The sequence below is a fragment of the Pistacia vera genome, unplaced genomic scaffold (genome assembly GCF_008641045.1).
Source record: "Pistacia vera cultivar Batoury unplaced genomic scaffold, PisVer_v2 Contig94, whole genome shotgun sequence".
Taxonomy (NCBI): domain Eukaryota; kingdom Viridiplantae; phylum Streptophyta; class Magnoliopsida; order Sapindales; family Anacardiaceae; genus Pistacia; species Pistacia vera.
In genome coordinates, this window is record NW_022196823.1 from 169246 (window position 1) to 183123 (window position 13878).

At 36.4% G+C, this 13878-nt stretch overlaps 1 long non-coding RNA gene and 1 pseudogene across 1 annotated transcript; both read right to left on the reverse strand.

Moving 5' to 3' along the window:
- Positions 1-97: 97 nt before the first annotated feature.
- On the reverse strand, positions 98-1291 carry LOC116120577. Its single transcript, XR_004126572.1, has 3 exons — positions 1260-1291; positions 1118-1175; positions 98-1030 (listed from the first exon to the last, which is right to left on the reverse strand). It is a non-coding gene; the product is annotated as an uncharacterized LOC116120577 (long non-coding RNA).
- Positions 1292-1334: 43 nt separating this feature from the next.
- Positions 1335-13540, reverse strand: LOC116120535 (annotated as a pseudogene).
- Between the last annotated feature and the right edge of the window lie 338 nt (positions 13541-13878).

Genomic DNA, 13878 nt, shown 5'->3' on the forward strand with positions numbered 1-13878 from the left:
CCAAAAATCGTCTTTGGCCCAAATAGGAAAACGGGCCTGAGTGTGTGGAAGAGACCAGGCCTAATCCCGATGTAGGCACATTTGATTCGAGAGATAGCCAGCCCAAACCATATGGGCACAAGCCTCCCAATCCTAGCTCACTTCTTGGACCTATGAGCGAGTTCAGAGCCCACGGCCCCCACGTCACTTTCCTATTCCCGATCAATCTCCTATTCGAGGTCACTTTCCTACTCAAAGTTACTTTCCTGACCTCACGAGATCAGACCCTCCCCCCCCTACAGGTAGATTTTTACGTCTACACGTGTCATATTTGCACAAACAGGAATATGTTATTTATTACCTCCCAATCATAAACAAAATCAACCAATGTTTGAATTCTATACAACACACATTGCAAGAGAAGCCTGTTAAATGGAAGCCTGAAACAGTTCCGTTTTGAGTAAAGAAAGACGTCATCGTTTTAGACAAGCTACCAAATCAATCTCAACTACAAGATTCACTATAGATCCAACAACCAAAATACAGCCCACTTAGTCAACCATATATAAACTCACTTTTCTACAAAAGCAAAAACAGAGAACACTGTAGGGTTTCTTTGTGCGATTAAGGAGTTAGAGTTGAGAACGTTTCTTGCTGTTGTTTGTGTAATCAGGTTTGAGTGGTTAGGGGTCTTAATCATTTGGGTGAGAGTGTTGTTCTCTCGGGTTAGGGATTCTCAGTGAGTTTCTCTTTGGCTGATTACAGGTTATTGTACGGGTTATTTGGGTGTTTGTTTGGAAGTGTTGTAATTTTGATTCTTCTGGTAATAGTTAGCGCAGCGAGCTCATACCTTTTCTTGAGCTCATCGTGGATGTAGCTTATCCATAAAAAGATAAGTGAATCACGTTAAATCTTTGTGTTGTTATTGGTGATCTTGTTTGATTAACTGTGTTATAGGATCTTGGTTTGTGCTGAGTTCTGTAACAAAACCATAGGCAATTAATTACCCTTGCAGTTAGGACATACGACTAGCACCCCTTGCAAGAAGGATCTGCAGAAATAGTACGATTGTCATCTCAAAGTTAAAGGGAACTAAAGGTCTCTTATGAAAATCTTTAAAGGATATTAGAATCCTCACCTGACAGCATTTTAAATTTCCTCCACAAGCAGCATATGCAAAGGAGAGCTTCCAGATCCTAGAAATAAATATGATATGTATTTCAAGCATTGACTAAAAGAGATTATGCCCAAAAAGTTCAAGAATCAAATCAAGAGCAAACCTATTAAATCCATTGATGTTCCATAATGAAATTCACCCGCAGATACATTTCTGAAGATCAACAAAAGCTGTACACAATCAAAATATCCATTCAATGCAGCCATATGGAGAGCCGTGATCCCACTATCAGCTGCCTTATTTACAACCTTGGACAGGGCACTGCATTACAGAACTAGCCAGATAAACAAAAAGAAAAACAATGCTTGATATCTTTGGCATATTAAAATAAGATTCTTTTGCATTGATATCGTCAAACAACATGATAAAGCAAGAAGAAAGATCTCCTTTGAAGAAATGTCTCAGAAATACTGAGATAATGCCACCAGAAACCATACATCAAAAAAACATTTTGCACTAGTTCTTTAGAAACAATACGGAAGTGAATTGACTTTTATGAACGAAAAACTTATGTTCACCAAGTAAATGTTCCAATGTAAACTTTTTCAGTTGAAAAGGTGAACTTTAACCAAGAAATCAATCATAAATCACACTGCACAAATGAATTTATGTGGCTAAATCCAGTTTTTTTTTTTTTTTTTTTTTTGGTCTGTATGCATGCAAGGGCTTGCTTGTAAGTTGCTAGCTACTATATTTGGTGTCGTGCTTACTTGTGAAAGAAATAGAACATATATGAATCAACAAATCAACAGTTAAACTAGCAACCTGTATTATTTGCCCACTTCTATTCAGACATCTCTGATTCCTTCAAGGAATTTTAATGCTGAAGCATTATTGGCCTGTTAGCAGGATTATCTGAGAGGCAAACAGCAGCGATCTGCAGAACTTGAAGCATCATTGGCTTTGAATCCGCATTGAGGACGGTAGGATCCAGAACATCAACAGCCTGCCCTTTCTTAATCTCTGAAACACCCATCCCACCAAATTGCCGCCTTCTTTCTCTTTGAAGTCAGTCCAGTTGGCCCTTTCCCAGTCACCAATTCAAGAAGGATCACCCCAAGCTATAAACATCTCCTCTTGTGGTAGATCTGTCACTCTTGACCATACTCCGGTGGAATGTACAATGTTCCCGCAATGTCGGTGCTGACATGGGTTTCACAGGCACTTATCAGTCTAGTAGTCCAAAGTCAGCAACTTTTGCCTCGAACTCTTCATTTAGCAAGATGTTGCTGGCTTTGATATCCCTGTGGTGTGGTGTGGGGGATGAAACCTGGTGAAAAAAGCTAGCCCTTGAGCAGCCCCACATGCAATTTTGTACGTTTAGGCCAATCGAGGACTTTTAGAGCTCCATGCGATTCCTTAGCCAAAGATCTAAGCTCCAGTTTACCATGTATTCATAAACAAGGACCTTCTCCTCACCATATGAGCAGTATCCTAGCAATGGCACAAGATTTTGGTGTTTCACTTTACCCAGGTTTCCATTTCAGCGATGAATTCTCGGTTACACTGTGTTTTAGCCTCGCTTAACTTCTTACTGCAACAGATTTCTCATCAGGCAAAGTGGCTTTGTATACAGTTGCAAAACCACCGTCTCCAATTATGTTTGTCTTGCAGAATTTGTTGGTGGCTTCAATAATGTCAACCAAGGTTAATTTCAGGAGAGGCTGCTCAAATGGAGCAACGTTGATGCTCAAGCTCCTTGGATCTGCTACTAAACAATAAGATCTTGATCAATAAAACTATTTAGCTTGCTTTCCTCATTATCCTCAGGATCATTTTGCCTGCGGCTTCTTACATCCATTTCTGCAGAGCACATACTACAGTTAAAATGATCAATGCACTTCCGACCACAATTCCAGCAAGTCCCCAAGCATTTAACAGTGCTGATTTATCATGGTTCTGATCTGGCAGTCTAAACCCAGGACTCTCCCACACAGATCTTTGTTCCCGCAATGTAATTTTGATAGGTTTTGGCAAATACCGCTTTCAGGAACCAGCCCTTCCAACCATCGTCTGCCAAATTCAGGTATTGCAGATTAACCAAATGGCACATCTTCTCCGGAATCTGCCCGATAGCTTGTTCCTTGAAACATCAAAATATTCCATTTGCATCAGGTTACAAAGCTCTGGAGGAATCTCTCCTGTAACGTATTTTCATGCAGATCCAAATTCTTTAGGTAGGAAGGTTGCCCAAAGATCGTGGCAACGCACCATCAAAGACATTATTACTCAAGTTCATTGTTTCAATCCTCCAAGCCATTATAGAATTCGAGAAGAGCCCATCAAGTGGACCAGAAAGACTGTTCTGCTGAACATAAAGCCCCACAAGGTTCAGCATCTGTGACAGAGATGAAGGAGCTCACCATCAAGTTTATTGCAACTTAAATCCAAGTGAGTAAGGCCTGTCAGTTGCCAAAACCAATTGGAACTGAACCAGACAACTTATTGCCAGTCACATTCAGTTCTCACCAAACTACCCAAACGATCTAAGCTCCCAGGGATAGAGCCTGTGACTGGTTATTCCCCAAATACAACCCCTGAAGCTTGAGGGAGTCACCAAATTCAAGTGGAATGAACCTGTTAATAGATTCCCAGACAAATCCAAGGTTGTAAGATTTGTTAATTGAGAAAGCAATCCGGAACCTCCAGAGAGCATATTATTACCAGCAAAAGATCCACCACCACCACAACAATTCCCTAGCTCTTCAGGAATAAACCAGACAACCTATTTATGACAGGTCAAATACTCCGTGGTGCGTGACAAAGCTCAAATCAGGCATGCTAGTCTGACGAAAATATGAAGAAGCTTTTGAGGAATTGACCAGAGAGACTATTGGTGAGCAAGAACTAAACACTGTAACTGAGCCAAGTCTGCAATCCGATCTGGAATAGAACCACTGAAATTTGTTTTCCCAGATCCAATGTGGTAATTGCAATGCAGTCACCAAGCTCGTAGGGTCCCTTAAAAGAATTTGAGTTCAAATTAAGAAAGAGAGACCTAGATCCCTATCCCTTCAGTATAAGCCCCTTCAACATGTTGTTACTAAAAACAAGCCTCTCCAATGCAACTGCATTACCAATCTTGCCAGGAAGAGAACCCTCTAACATATTATTTGCCACAGAAAACTCCATCAAATTCGTTGAATTGCAGAGACTCACTGGCAAAATACCAGTGAAATTGTTAGAATCAAGGTCCGAACCATCACGGGAAGCTCTGATAGATACTCAGGTTATGGAACCATTAATTTGATTACTACCCAAAACCAACTGCGTAAGGTTGGTACACCTGACAATACATCTTCAATCGTCCCTGAAAGTAATTCCCCATCCAGATCAATTTCCACAAGTGACTCTGAATTACACAATTCTCTCGGTATTGAACCAACAGAAAGTTATTGCTTAAACTAGTGATTCACATGGAACATTGCCGACCTCGGTGGGTTTTGCCTATAACCCGTTACTGGAAAGTAAAAGAGATCCATTTCCTTCCACTTCCCAACCAAGAAGGCAATATTCCGGAAAGCTCATTTTTCTCACAGCAGAAATGTTAAGATTGGTAGCTGTGAAAGCTCCTCAGGCAATGACCCAGTCAATGATTGAAAGACCATTAAGTCTTCAAATTCTTGCAAAATCCAAGCTCGGTTATTATGAACCATTAAGCCCAGTGTAACAGTTTGAGTATACTTAGATTATGCAATTTCCCAATAGATTTTGGGATTTGACATTTCAATGGGTTTATGAAATCAAGTTTACTCAAGATTTCAACTGTATTTCTTCAGGTAAAGGTCCTGTATTGAACAAGTAGGTGAAAAAAGTTTTCAAGAAGTGAAAGTGCCAATTTCTGGAGGTAACTGCCCGGTAAAATGGTTTATACCAAGGTAAGATCGGTGAGGTTTTTCAAGTTACCAATTTCAGAAGGAATACTACCAACAAGGAATTGTTTGAGACATCTAGAGAAGTCAAAGACTGTAATTTGTCAAGAGAATTACAGGGAGAACCAAGAGAAAATTGTTACCCAAGTCCAAAAACACAGCTGATTCAACTCTCCGAGTTGACTCGTTAGAGTCCCAGTCATTGCATTGCCGATAAATCGAGCGTTTCAGCTGTTTCAGTTTCCCAAGCTCAGGTGGGATTTTTCCGGTAAAAAAATTGAGCCCGATTTCCAGGGTTCAAGTTGAGCCAACTCAGCGAGTTCACTGGGGCACGAACCTGACAATTGATTTTCACCGAGAGACAGCTGTTTAAGACGTCTCAGCCCGATATCTGAGGAGGGATTTGGTCATAGAAACGGTTTGAGGAGAGGTCAAGAACTGTGAGACTGGGTAAAAAGAAAGAGAAGGTGAAAGAGGAGCCTTGAGGAAAAGAGCTGGAAAGAGAGTGAGACGACTCGACCGAGTTCGCAAGTGACACCAACCCAGTTACAATGCGGGGTCTTCCTGTTCCATTAGAAAGCCCTCGGTATTTTCAAGAGATTTTTTGAAAGAAATAAGAGTTTCTCTTTCTGGGTTTCCCTCTGCAAAAACATTACAAGTTGCAGAAAACAACACAAGCACCAATAACCAAACAGACGCCATTTCCATTACAGAGAAAAGGCTAAACAGGAAAAAGAAAACCCATTTACAGCTAAAAGAGTAGAGAAAAAATTATGAAGATAATGAAGAAGCTTAAGCGCCATAGGCAAGAAGGTATCGCATATTCGCATGTAAGAGAGAAGTTTGTTTAGTGTCAGAAAGGAGCACGTTCCTAATCCTTTTAATCTTTTCAACAAGTCCCTAAACAAAGGAAGTTTCTTGTCTCTTCCATAATTTATTTGTCTTCTTCTATATCATCGTTTCCTTTTTTAAAGACTTCAATTTCGATGGCTTCAACACTTACATGATAGTGGCTTGTTTAAAAGGAATTTTAACTCACAATGCCTAACTTTATAATATTTTCTGCTTCTTCTATTTTTACTTAATTAATCTATTATCTATCAAAATTTGCTTAAAAAAAATAAAATAAAAGTGTTCTACTCTTTAATAAAGATCCATTTTTTGCATAATTTAGTAAGTAAACCCTAACCCCACCCTTCATCATTGAAACTAACTGATTTTGTTTCATCAAATGTTATATATATATATATAAAGGATGTCAGATTAGTTTACGCGCACCTCAATTAATCTCACGAAATCTTAGAACTACCCCTATTAGCAGGAGACCCTAGAACTATCGACCAGATAAGAGCTTCAGTAGCTACCTTTATTAGCATCGGGTAAGAGTTTCAGTGACTACCCCTATTAGCAACCGACATTGAACTATCAATCAGATAAGAGCTTCAGTGACTACCCCTATTAGCAACCGAAAAAAGGCTCGAACTTAAGATCTTTTGAGTAATACATCCAAGAGTTCTTATCGAACTACTCTACCACCCTAAGGTAGTTTACATTTATATTTTTGCTTCTTCTTTATAAACATACTTCATACACATCAAATTATTTTTCTTAGTTTCAAAGGATATTGAAAAAACCTCTAAACCCCAATATTATAGGGAAATTTACCAAAAAATCAAGTGTGAATATGAAATGAGGACGACAAAATTAGAAAAATTAACTTGTAATGTAACATAAAAAAGACTCGAGTGGTCCCAATTAGAGAATGAGGGCCCACAAAAGCCACGGGGCTTAGGCTCAGGTCCACATATTATTGGGGTCAAGAATCTATGGGCCCTTCGTTTCACAATTTTTCACTACTCTATTCTCAATTCTATCCAAAATATACATTTATTTCTTTATTCTCAAAATATTATTCAACTCTTTTAAACCCCATAGATTTGTATTCAATTCTTTTTAAACCCCTTAGATTTGTTAATTTAACTAAACACTCCCAAATTTTTTTTAGAAATTGACAAAAACACCCCAGCAACCCACATTTGCCAGATTCCGACCACTACTGCTAGAATCTTGCCGGAATCTGGTATAATAGTGCAGTACTAGCTGGATCTGACCAGTAGTATGTCGATCAAGTCTTTTTTTGCCAAATCCACAGTGGATCTGGTCGAAAAAGGTCAGATCTACTACTAAAGATCTGGCCATTGACAACAAGATCTTTGGCCGTAGTCAGTCGTCAACGACGACCATATCTTTGACGGTCGTTGTCGATCAAATGCGACCAGATCTGACCGTTAATGGCCAGATTGGTCATAGATTTGACTTTTTTTGGCCAAATTCACGGTGGATCTGATCAAAAAAGGCCATATCGGTGTACGATTAACCAGATTTAACCGGTCGTGCATCGATACAGCCACTCCAGCCACCCCCCGACAGTGATGGCTAACTGTCAGTATTTAATAGGTAGGTGAATATATTTTTGTTAATTTTTAATATTTTATTATAGGAGTGTTTAATAAATAAACAAACTTATAAGAGTATTTTTGTTAATTTCTAAATGAATAATGCTACATTTACATCACTTTTTTACACAATATTCATTACATTGTCATATGTCACAATCACACAAATTCTATTATAATATTAAAAATTTAAAATAATTAAAAACTTATATAATTATAATATATGTCACATCATAATATACTGAAAATGGTGTAAATATAGCATTATTCTTTCTAAATCTTATATCGAAATAACCATCAAATTTTACTTTTTTTTTTTTTTCCAAAATATTACTCAAAAAAATGTATAGAATAATAAAACGAGTGCATCCTATATCGTGATTACTTACCCCCAAAAAAAAATGTCTTGAAGAGTAACAGAAAATTATTTTAACAAGTATGAGAATAACGGGGACCACAAAATCAGTTTTCGCCGTAAAGCTGTTGTGTGAAAATTGAATTAAACAAATGTTTTAAAGTTGAGCCAAAATGTAGGCATTATTTGTATTTATCAAAGTTAATTCAGCAAAAGAGAGTGTTTTAACTTTATGGGCATATATGTAAATTTATCATTTTAAAAAAATGTCAGAACCGTTGGAAAATAAACTCCCAAGCACAGGTTGGGTGTTTTAAAAACCGCTACTAAAAACCCCTCAAAACCGCTACGGTGATTTACCCTCAAAACCGCTACGATGGTTTACTCTCATAACCGCTACCCTGAAACTCCCAAGCAGACCCTTAGTGTCAGAAAGGAGCACGTTCCTAATCCTTTTAATCTTTTCAAACAAGTCCCTAAATAAAGGGAGTTTCTTGTCTCTTCCATAATTTATTTGTCTTCTTCTATTTTATCGTTTCCTTTTTTGAAGACTTCAATTTCGATGGCTTCTAAGTTCAAAATTTACATGATAGGCGGAACGACTTGTGCATACCTAAGGTTTGTCATAACGACAAGTTAGTACTTAAAAGGTTTTGAAATGATAAATAAGTACCTTCTGTCACGTTCTGTTAGTGATTTCTGTTTATTAATAGTGAAAAGACTAAAATGCCCTTGAAAGTTTGAATTTTAGTTTTTTATAAATATAAAAATTTCTAAAAAACCCCCTAAGTTTACAAATTTAACTAAATACCCCAATATATAATTTTTTTGTAAAATAACAAAAACACTCTCGCCACCTGCAGTGACAAATTCCGGCCACCACCGCCAGAATCTGACCGAAAAGTTGCGTTACGACATAGATCCGTCGGATCTGTGTCGTAACGTGCCGATCTTGCCTTTTCCGGCCAGATCTGGCCATCGAAGTAGCAGCCAGATCTGGCCTTTTCTGGCCAGATCCGTGGCTGATCTGACCGAAAAAGGCCAGATCTACGGCCAGATCTAGCCATCGACGCCGCAGATAGAGTTTTGCGGCGTCGACGGCCTGATCTAGCAGTAGATCTGGCCGAAAGAAGCCAGATCGACGCGTTACGACACAGATCCGACGGGTCTGTGTCGTAATGCAACTTTTTGGCCAGATTCTGGCGGTGGTGGCCGGAATCTGGCACTGCGGGTGGCGGGGGTGTTTTTGTTATTTTACAAAAATTTTATATATTGGGGTATTTAGTTAAATTTGTAAACCTAGGGGGTTTTTTAGAAATTTTTAAATTTATAAAAAACTAAAATTCAAACTTTTAAGGGCATTTTAGTCTTTTCACTATTAATAAACAGAAATCACTAACAGAACATGACGGAAGGTACCTATTTGTCATTTCAAAACCTTTTAGATACCGATTTGTCGTTACGGCAAACCTTGGGTATGTGTAAGTCGTTCTCCCTTACATGATACTATGATAGTGGCTTGTTTAAAAGGAATTTTAACTCACAATGCCTAACTTTATAATATTTTCTGCTTCTTCTATTTTTATTTAATTAATCTATTATCTATCAACATTTGCTTAAAAATAAAATAAAATAAAAGTGTTCTACTCTTTAATAAAGATCCATTTTTTGCATAATTTAGTAAGTAAACCCTAACCCCACCTTTCATCATTGAAACTAACTGATTTTGTTTCATCAAATGTTATATATATATATATAAAGGATGTCAGATTAGTTTACACGCACCTCAATTAATCTCACGAGATCTTAGAACTACCCCTATTAGCAGGAGACCCTAGAACTATCGATCAAGTAAGAGCATTAGTAGTTACCTTTATTAATATCAGGTAAGAGTTTCAGTGACTACCCCTATTAGCAACCGACCTTGAACTATCAATCAGATAAGAGCTTCAGTGACTACCCCTATTAGCAACCGAAAAGGGGCTCGAACTTAAGATCTTTTGAGTAATACATCCAAGAGTTCTTATCGAACTACTCGACCACCTTAAGGTAGTTTACATTTATATTTTTGCTTCTTCTTTATAAACATACTTCATACACATCAAATTATTTTTCTTAGTTTCAAAGGATATTGAAAAAACCTCTAAACCCCAATATTATAGGGAAATTTACCAAAAAATCAAGTGTGAATATGAAATGAGGACGACAAAATTAGAAAAATTAACTTGTAATGTAACAGAAAAAAGACCCGAGTGGTCTCAATTAGAGAATGAGGACCCACAAAAGCCACGGGGCTTAGGCTCAGGTCCACATATTATTGGGGTCAAGAATCTATGGGCCCCTTCGTTTAACAATTTTTCACTACTTTATTCTCTATTCTATTCAAAATACACATTTATTTACTTATCCTCAAAATATTATTCAACTCTTTTAACCCCCTAGATTTGTATTCAATTGTTTTTAAACCCCTTAGATTTGTTAATTTAGCTAAACACTCCCAAATTTTTTTAGAAATTGACAAAAACACCCCAGCAACCCACATTTGCCAGATTCCGACCACCACTGCTAGAATCTTGTCGGAATCTGGTATAATAGTGCAATACTAGCTAGATCTGACCGGTAGTTCGCCGATCAAGTCTTTTTTTGCCAGATCCACAGTGGCTCTGATCGAAAAGGCCAGATCTACGATCAAAGTTTGGCCATTGACAGCAAGTATCTTTGGTCGTAGCCAGTCATTAATGACGACCATATCTTTGACGGTCGTTGTCTACCAAATACGACCAGATCTGACCGTTAATGGTCAGATCTTTGGTCATAGATTTGACTTTTTTCGGCCAAATCCACGGTGGATCTGACCAAAAAAGGCCATATCGGTGTACGATTAACCATATTTAACTGGTCGTGCACTGATACAACCACTTCGGCCTCCCCCCGACAGTGATGGCTAACTGTCGGTATTTAATAGGTAGGTGGATATATTTTTGTTAATTTTTAATATTTTATTATAGGAGTGTTTAATAAATAAACAAACTTATAAGAGTATTTTTGTTAATTTCTAAATAAGTAATGTTGTATTTACACTACTTTTTTATATAATATTCATTACATCATGATGTGGTATATGTCACAACCACACAAATTCTATTATAATATTAAAAATTTAAAATAATTAAAGATTTACGTGGTTGTAGTATATGTCACATCATAATATAATGAAAATGGTATAAATGTAATATTATTCTTTCTAAATCTTATATCGAAATAACCATCAAATTTTACTTTTTTTTTTTTAAATATTATTGAAAAAAATGTATAGAATAATAAAACGAGTGCATCCTATATCGTGATTACTTACCCCCAAAAAAAAATGTCTTGAAGAGTAACAGAAAATTATTTTAACAAGTATGAGAATAACGGGGACCACAAAATCAGAAAATTTAACTTGTAATGTGACAGAGAAAAGACCCGAGTGGTCCCACTTAGAGACCGAGGGCCCACATAAGCCGCGGGGCTTGGGCTCCACATATTACTGGTGTCAAGAATCTGTGTCTTGATTACTTACCCGAAAAAAAATGTCTTGACGAGTTTATTTGGTAATTTGAAATGAGATGTCATCAAAGGAAGCATATCAAGAAACAAAAGTAGAATCTCTTATTCTTGAGGTGGTCCTTCTTTCGTCCTTTCATTTCTATTTTGGATTTTTTTTTTTCACCCAAATCTTCACTTTTTGGCATTATCTTCAGCTTCAGCCTACATATTAAAGATTGTGATGTTACTTTGCCTGACTGTGGAAACCTGAACCCATATTTACTTACAGATTATTTGTTGTAACACATTGGCATTTGTTATTGCTCTGTAACACTGCTGCTCTCTTATCTCTTAAGTGCAGCTTGGAACTGGCAGTCGAAAATGATGTGAAGGAGATTTCTTATTGATGACGGAACTGATGGTTATAAAAGTGCTTTGGGCTAAGAGAAAAGTGTTATTTCGGTGTCTTTCATCTTCATCTTTTACTAGGTGCTTCAAACCGCTGATTATTCATTAATTTGTTATGGATTATGGGTTTTTGCTTTTGTCCGATGCTTTAGAGTAATGATATAGTTATTGGAAATAGTCTATCAAATTTATACACCAAATGATATGACAAAATCATAATCATCAATTAATATTAAATTATAATTAATCGACGATTAGTATTACGTCACGTCATTTGGTGTACGATGTTTTTATTATTTTCCAATATTTTAAGTCTCAGTTTCAAACATAACTTCTATCTATTTCAGAATCGTTTGCATATGCAAAATAAAGATATTAGCTAATAGCAACATATCATATTCATATCCATATTCTTACTCATAGAGCATATGTTAGAATTTTACCACAATATTACGCAGATATGTTTAATGGTTATTTTTGAAATAATTTATAAATAACTTCATTGTAATCACATAAATCAACTATATTCAAATATAATAATTATTAAGTATATTTTATCATCAACAATATTATAGTTATCTAATTCTTCTCTTTCAGATGCAAAAGAGTATATATCAAAAGCTAATAATATCATCCAAACCGTCTCAACTATTACCAATTCTTATATATTGAACATAATATTATGATAATATATTATGTTCCATAAATAGGATTTGGGTTCAGATTAAAATGGATTAGCCAAGGTGTGATTGTGGAACATTCTTTTGCATTGGTGAAGCGAATATGTACATTCTTAGAAGAGGCAGGAACATAATAAATGATGAGAATGGATACGATCAGCCCCTCATTTGTCCCCATCCTGCAATTGTAAATGTTACAACATTTTCCAAGTTCAGTAACTAATTTCCATCGAACCATTTTTGGAGGCTCCAAGTTCAAAAATTCAGACAAACAGTTCCATCATCACAAATATCGATATGTTTTAATTTGTAAGTAACAAATACTTATATTCCAGGAAAAAGATTATTCGAATCAGAGTCCATAATTACATAACACTATGTGAATCAAATTACATGTACAATGAGAAATCGTAGTCTAAGACAGCAAACATGAAAAGTAACTTAAATAATGTTATATATAGCATCAGATAACCAAGCAACCAATGAGAATCCACCAAACATAAAAGTTCACTTGGAAAAGCAATAGCTTAAAGGATTCTAACACCATCAATAATTACAATCATCCTTAGATCAAGCTCATTTGACGTTTAACATTCCAAACTAATATCTTACATATTCTCAACATCCATTAGCATATAATAATTAATGGTATACTATTGAGCTTAATATAAACATCCATTAGCATAAAATGGTTAGTAGTGGTTATTGGTTTCTTTGAAAATGAATTGGTCAAATCCATATTTATGTCCACTCACATTAATGCTCTATACCAAAGGCAACGGGAAATCCCACTCAAGCTCCGGGTAAGGGAATGGAGCAATAAACCCACCGCTTGTAGCATCAACATGGATTGGGGTGTCCCGTGTACAAAAACAATATACAAATTATTTTGTAAAATTAGTTAATGAATAATTGTAAATTGATATATTAATAATAAATAATTACCCAGTTTGTTTGTTCTTCTCAGTCAAGAGATCATTCAAAAGCTTAACATCTTCAAATTCTCCATTGCAAGTGGAACCAAGAATAGCAACAACACAAATAGTGTTCTCATCTACTATTGCAACTGCTTTTTGAGGGCCCATTACATAGAATCTGATGAGACCCCTTTAGTGCACGTCTTCAGTAGAAAGAATAAGAGAGGGAATAGAGGATAAATGTCATTTTACTGCGCATTAAGTAATGGACAGGTGACATCTACATATTGGATTTAAAGAAATTATGTTAGTGGCAATTGTGCATAAAAAGGGTTGACAGGGAATGTTTGGGATATTGAAAAAGTAAAAGGGAATTTGGGTTGGGGAGGTTGGCCCTCGAAGCCAGTTGGGTACCTTTAGTTATCTTTTTTCCTTTATTTTCTCTTTTGTCAATTTGCTTATTGTCAGTTGCTGTTCATTTTCTGGATTTTACTTTGTGTACCTTG